The sequence below is a fragment of the Thermobia domestica genome, chromosome 2 (genome assembly GCF_964235325.1).
Source record: "Thermobia domestica chromosome 2, izTheDome1.hap1.1, whole genome shotgun sequence".
NCBI lineage: Eukaryota > Metazoa > Arthropoda > Insecta > Zygentoma > Lepismatidae > Thermobia > Thermobia domestica.
Window position 1 is genome coordinate 375,124,721 of NC_137455.1, and position 8,158 is coordinate 375,132,878.

The window sequence follows — 8,158 nt, forward strand, 5'->3', positions numbered from 1 at the left end:
TCCACGCCCTCCTTTCCACTGACTGAAGAGTTTACACTTGTAATGATACAAGGCTGTGAAATTATCACTAATCAAAGTTTGAGTTTCTACGGTCAATCACTCAAGCAGTACCGGTGGATCTGAACTTTACGATATAAAATAGTAGAGTGTTTGTCATGGGCTATATTACGATGAATTTCAATTTAATTATCATATATAATTATTTCTTGTTGATTTACAGATACTTTATAGTGAAAAATAGGATGATATTTGAAAATCTCAAGTCAAAGTTAAGTAGGCCAACGTAAAGATAAAAAGTGTAAAACGCACAGACTGTGCCTCGAAAGCTAAGTTGTACGTCCTGTTGCTATTATTTCAATTACAAATATCAATATTCAAGAGCGTCTGAAGCTCTTTTTTACTTAGATATATTCATTTCAAGTAAGCAAACAGAAACAAATGATAAAAGAAGAAAAATGGAGGTCTTGAAAATAAAACGTAGAAAAATTCACCAGTGCTCAGAAGATGCTGTCTACAATGTACTGATGAGAGTGGGTCGATGGGTCAGGGTGGGTCATAATGTCCCGGTGTCAGATGGGTCATGTTGGGTTTTGGGTCGCAGTGGGTCACGTCCTCTTGACCCATGATCCACTCACAAATCTTGACCCACTTGACCCACGACTCACTGAGCCCACTCCATCTGACATGAAGTATCTGGGAAGGAAATGTCAACACTGCATGAGGTGGTTAGCCCTTAACACACCAAGCGGGGTTCTCTAGGGACCCCAAAGGGTGATCAGTTGGTGATACTGCTGCAACTATAAGAACCAATTTATTCTCGATTTTTATATGCGCCCTGCATCCTTTTGGGATATCTACTACATAATTAGGTCAATGATACGTTCGTTTAAAAAGTACAAAAAAAATAAGTTGAGAAATTAAAATAATACTTGGGGTCCCAAGAACACCCCAGCATGGTAAACAACTTTGGCGATTTAGGCTTGGTGCATTAAGGGTTAGGGAACCTCTTGTAAGCAATAAAAGGTCCTATCAAAACATGATCAATACCTCATGATTTCCTCAAAGGAGCGTACATTTTGCACTATTGATGCTATTAAGCTTTATTCCTTTTGCGCACTCTATGTTTGATATACTGATACAAATTATTGTAGCATTACATTGGCAAACGGCATATGCATTCAAATTATGATTATTATTATTTTTCTTTTATCTCTTCTACTAATTGAGTAAACAGCATGCCATTTTGAAAACATGTTACATGAAGAACGAAATACAATTTTTCGAATGATTTTCTATGTTTCCCCAACCATATTTCCACAATGTAACTTTTTTAAAATGGAGAAAGGATATATGTGTTCCGCATAGACTCTTTTGACAAGTGAGACAAGAAATACCAAAGTTATGCTCTTTCAGGGGCGTACCCACGGGGGGTCCACCGGGTCCGGACACCCCCAAAACTTCCTAACTCAACATTTATTCGTACACTTCCTCAAGAAAACTGTACTTCTTTAACAGGGAAATGATTGATGTAGCATGAAAATTTGATCTTAAACTTCATATATACTCTTTCTCTTATAAAAACAATAAATTTCTATATTTTTTTTCCTGAAAATACAAGTGGAAGTATTTTACAATTACTTATATTCTTTTCGGGTGCAGAACAATATCCGTTTAGGTCTTCATCCCGGCGAAATTAAAATACCGCTAATTTTACAGTAATTATGTAATATCTTCAAATAGATAAAAGATAATCGAAATGTGGAACAAGAGCGCCCTAGACAATAATATTTTACATGAGAAACCGTTATCACGACTTACTTATCTGCTTTCGATTTCGAGCCATTTTCAAAATCGGCATTTATTTTCGCGTTTCTGAACAGTTGAAAACGGAAAGCCACTAGATGACTTGTGATAATGGTACCTCACGCAAAATAATATTGTCTAGGGCGCTCTTGTTTGATATTTCAATTATCTTTTATCTATTTAAAGATAACACATAATTACTGTAAAATTAGCGTTATTTTAATTTCGCCAGGATGAACACTCTTAATACTACATAGACGTAGTGGCTTGTAGTGTTGGACCCCCTCCCCAAAAGCTTGGACCTCCTCCCAACAAAAATTTCTGCGTCCGCGTCTGCGACATTCCACAAGTAATTACAATTGCTTTTCTACCACTATTGCGAATGTGATAAGCCTAATACAAAATGTCGGTAGTTCAATATTTGTATAACCCTTTCTGGTACAGCATTGCATTGGTTCTCAACTTTTCGAGTCTAGTATCCTTCTCATTCATGTCCAAGGTTGGACCTAACACTTGGAGGAAGCAGTCTAAGAACCAGAAAAAGAAGGCTTACAATCAGTTTTGAAAAATATAAGGAAGTCTTATTTTTAGACTTCATCTTATATTAGCCATCTTTTCCTTTACATTTTTACCCTCGAGAAAATGCAATTTTTTCATTTAATTTTTAAACACGCTTTCTCTCTTACTTTTCAAAAGAAAGTGAAATCTTTCAGTTTAACGTGCGACGCTTATGTCCTTTAGGCTAAGGAGGATGGATGATTAAGTCAAGTGAATGATAATGGAAGAATTGGTGGAATGAGAATGTGGGAGGAAACGGGAGTACCCCAAGAAAACTCAAGGACATTATGTTGTCCACTACAAACATACTTGATCGGGGATCATACTAGAGACTCCATGCACCAAAGGTAAGCGTTCTACCACTGAGGCACCGTGCCTCCACTTTCCAAAACAAAGAGACCAGTCAGTGATTTTTGACCAACTATTTTTTAAAAAAAGAATCTAAATGCGTGTTATAATCAACGTATTATTATTATTACTACTAGTAAAAACTCTAGATTTTTGATAGTTTGTAAAATACATAATGGCTTTCGAATAACAATAACAAAAAGAAAATCTAACAGACCATCTCAAACTAAATCTCAAATATTCCTTAAAGAGTCTATTGACACCCAATCGCCTCTTTTTGTTCCAGCGCCCCCTTTGGAAACGAGAACGTTCCTTGGGAGGCGTTAACGCCCATGTTGAGAACCACCGCATTAACAGATGCCAGATGCCTTTAAATATCTCCTTGAATGTTGAAAGTTTCACCCACTTTATCTTACAATCCAGCAAACTTAGATACATGAGTTATTAATAAGGGCTCAATACCAACTGGGTCCGATATTTATCAGTATATAACATAACAATACAATCTGTATTTCATAACAAATTAATGTTTCTTCTTCTGAAAGCAAAGCTAATTCCACTTTCCATACCACCTCTCTCCTACTTTCTGCTTCCTATTCCATACACACTTGAGCTGAGTTTGTGTTTATCCTCCCGTTCAGCACTCAGAGCAAGACTATATGAGACGTGGACTTTATAGCTCCCATTGACCTCTCATTGAAATCCAAAGAAAATCCCATGAGTATTTCCATTACCCTACATCAAACCCTGCTGAAATAAAAGAACGATATATTTTGTCCTACTTACCATTAAAATTTAATTTCTTCTTTGCAGCAGTTCTTCTACTACTAAACACTTTCCCAGACCACACTTACATTTTTTTTTTGAATATGACCAATTAAGAATGAATCATAATTTCTCATACCACATTTTCCATTTTGACCAATACCGCCAATTAAGGATTAATCATACTTTCCCATACCTCACTTTCTATTTTAACCAATATTGCCAATTAAGGATGAATCATACGTTCCCATATCACACTTTCCATTTAGACCAATATTACCAATTAAGGATTAATCATACTTCCCCATACCAAACTTACCATTTTGTCCAATATTACCAATTAAGGATGAATCGTACTTTCCCATACCATACTTTCCATTATGACCGATATTATCAATTAAGGATTAATCATACTTTCCCATATCACACTTACAATTTTTGTCCAGTATTACCAATGCAGAATTAACTATAATAATGAGCATTTTCCTCGGAATCATTCTTCAGCAAATATATATATATTATTTTCGCGCAGATTAAAGTATTACTATAATGACAAGATATATTTACTAATCTAAACATTTAGGAAAATCATTGTTCTATACCAAAGTGGTAGCTGGTTAGCCTGTTAGCTCAAGTTTACATTAAAGAGGCGATGAGAGAGAACAAACTACGGTGATCGTGTAAAGAAAAATCGAATTCGAGATATCCATGTTTCATAACTCCCATATACCGAAACAGTTATCTTTGGTTGTTTGCACATATCATTCACATTCGGACCTAACTTTAACACCTTAAGTGCCACCGTATCTGTTAACCATTATCACTGTGCGCCACGGGCAACAATCCGCCAGTAATATTTTGTTTTAGCCTCGTGCATGTATAATTTTCTTTCTGTATGGTTTTGCATATACGCTGCGTGGACGTTCAATTTTGACCTCTACGCGTATGTATGTAATTGCATACATATTTATAGACAGAGTTGAGTTGAGTTTAACGTCCCGTTCAGCAGCAAGGCTATATGAGACGTGGACCTACTTATTAAAGTGGAATCCGAACCACATGAGCACCCGCTGGGAATCGAACCCGAATCTCCCACGCCACGCGTACACTAACCGCTTAAACAGTTATAGAACGAGCTTGACAAAAGTGCAATAAAGGCCTATTGTTTGTGTATGGAAAATCATTCACGCGGCACTGCACGGGAGAGCAGTGTGTATGGAATTCCATACACATGACAGTCAACATGTTAACGTTTTTTTTATGAGATTCTGCAGTTTGTTTTTAACCCTCTTCTTTCTAAAGTAACGGTAGTTTACTGTAAGCTGAGAATCACAAAAAGTGATTTCATCGTAAACGGTTCTAACGATTTTTTCATATTTCATTAAGAGCTCAATAACGTGGTATGAATCATATTTCATGAAAGTATCCACAAGGAACAATTTACTTTTGGAGGTAAGTTACATTATTTGGACTATTTTCTGAAATATGATTCAGACGATTTTGTTCGTACAGTTCTCATTCAGGTTGACTGCCAAGGTGATTTGAGGGTACTGGTCCCAGGAGGCCATAAATTTCTTCTTACCTTTGGCTTGATTATGGATATTTGTATCACATTTTTGTCGCGATATTTTGTTTCTCTTACCAATGGGAGCTGAGCACCATATGTGATGCTCATGGTCTCTCACAGTAATTTGTGACAATGAGCATCATATATGATACTTAAGAACCTGGATAGATTAGTAATTTGTGATATCGAGCGTGAGCCATCATATATGGTGCTCATGGCCCGACAGAGAAATAAGGTGAGCACCACATATGCTGCTCATGGCAGTCAACCTGTTTAATAAATGTTTTTATTAACAATTCTACAAAATGGCATGAACCACTTCTCCTTAAAAAAAAATCTACTAGAAGTATTTTTACTCTTTGGGGTAAAGGGTCTTTCCAATAAGATAGTGAAATCGGCCCTTGATTCAAATTGGGTCGTTATTGACCCAAAATGTTAATTTTGACCTAAAACCACCCCAAAAACGTTCTGACCCCTATCCCATCTCTTACCGAATTATCCTATCATACATCCTCAAAATTTAATATTTTAAATTTTGCTGGGGGTGGTCCAAATAATTTGAAAGTTTCATAGATTGTAGATACTATATAGGCGTAAATGTGAAAATTATATATATATATATATATATATATATATATATATATATATATATATATATATATATATATATATATATATATATATATATATATATATATATATATATATATATATATGTGTGTGTGTGTGTGTGTGTGTTTTCTGTTTGTTTCTTTGTGTGTGTGCGTGTGTGTGCGTGCTGAATATTTCAAAAAATCGTAGAAAAATTTTGGGTGGGACATATGGCTGATCTTTGTTCAAAATGTTGTAATACCCTTATGTACAACATATACAGTATTTTTTTCAGGGTCTGAAAGTGATGGGAACATTGTCAAAAAAATTAAAACTGAAAAAAAAGTGTTTTCACACAGTTCTTTGACCGTTTTAGGACCCTCAAGGTCAAAACTTAAAATATTTCTTTGCCAGAGTTCCTTTTCTCTTTTGTCACAAATTTACCTATATTTGAAAGAGTCTCTAAAATTGAAAATATTCCAATTAACGAAGACAGCGACGAAAATTGAATGAATTATCGCAAAATATATTGTGTTTGACTTTTGATTTGTTCTCATTACCCGAGAATATTTATGTGTACCTTATTGCATTCTGTTAAAATAAATAAATATGTATAGTCAATAAGCTTACTCAAACATATATAAGTAAAATGAAAACACATTGATATAACTATAATCTAAATATCGTTTTTCTGTTAAATTAAATGTGTCTTTGTTTTTGTTTTTGCCTTTCAACTGTCAGTTGTTTGGAACTATTTCGGAAAACGATGAAGACAGTTTTTGAATGATTCCTCCGGACGACATTTTTCATAAACATCTATTGTAATTTCATTTCTGTTTCTCAAATACCAACTGCAGCATAACGTGATTTGATTTTTAAGAAATAAGAGAGAGAAAGTTTTGTCTGGTAGTCCGTACCCACTTACTTCTCTGGTGCTCCTTAATCTTCCAGTAGCATAGTTCAAACTCTAAAGGTATCTTGCTTTCTGAAAAAGAAAAAAGAAAGAAAAGAAAAGAAAAAAGATTGTCCATTGCAGGAAATGACGAGAAAGGCAGACATTATGTTTCAACCCATTCTTCTAAGACAAGCTTCAGACAGGGACACAACCCACTTAATAAACATAGTTCCTTTTTCGTTATTAAAAACCGTCTCCTGTGTTTCATTCCTTCATCCCCTGAATTATTCTCTTTTTCTCTCTTTTTTTGTATGTATACCTGTGGGCGGGGGAGAAACAGGGGGGTTGTGTTTTTGATCCGCTAAGATCCACCCAAGATCTCCACTTAATAATAGCAAAGGAAATTAATATTAGCCCTTTCAGTTTATGTTGCAAGATAGAAGAGGTTTTTTATTTCTTTCTTTCTTTTTTTACATAGTTATTAATCTCTCTTTCTTTCCTTTTCCTCTTTCGATGTAAAACAGAGATGGATGTTGCTTTTATAGGAGTTTTATTTTACTTCTTCATTTGTTTATCTATTTAACTCCCGTCTTCTGTTACAAGTAAAGTAGATATACACTGTTACATTGGCCTATACCAAAGCTTCTCTATCATGCTCTACAGTCGTTGGTGTACAACACCCAGATACCACTAAAATACATTTTCTTTTTACACTAATTAATATATAGAGATCTTTATTACATTGTAAAAATGTTACATATCCCACATGCGTAGTAGCACTGAAAGTTAGTCCCAATATATCGGTATGCAGTGAGGACTTTTTTTTTTTATTGTCAATGAGCGTCCAATGGACATCTATATATCATCTTAAGTTTCTCAAACGTGATTTCCTATGAGACATTTTTGCACTATAGTATTCGCGCTGAGTCGTGAAGCGTGGGCTTTAAACCAATCATAGAAATATTTTGCTTGAGCTCCAACGCATCGGAAAACTTCGGTATAATTCGTGGAGTCACTTCCCGAGCGCACACTTGGGGAAACGTCGAACAGCTGAATTCACCAATTATGTTGCCAAACTTCGAAGACATAGTAAACGAGTATATTAAAAAGGCATTTAAAAATTACCAATAATAACACTGCACAATAATAATTACTGTAACAACTATTCTAAAATGGAAACAATAGCACAAATAGTAACAACGAAAATATAACGCAACAAAAAGGAATTAACAAAACGGAACTTGACGCCAATCCGACAACACTGTACTCTCGGGATATGTTTTCCGTGTAGAGCGAGAGAAGACACTGACAAACTTTGATGGGTGGGGTTGACGACTGGAACACACCCTCGCGTTCTATTGGGTGGCGAAATCGGTAGATCTAGGTCAAGCTTCATGACTCGGCGCGAGTACTATAAAATCGTATGATGACTTTTGGACAACCAAAGATTGTCCTATCACAGGCATATTTAATCGAAATACAGTGAATATTCCCATTATCATTATAGTTTCTCCCGAAATCTTGAATATCCTTTGGATATTTCCCTTATCTTTAATATTTCTACTATGATTTTGAGTATCCCGTGGATATTTCCATTATCCTTGAAGTTTCAACTGTGAGCCTAAGTGTCC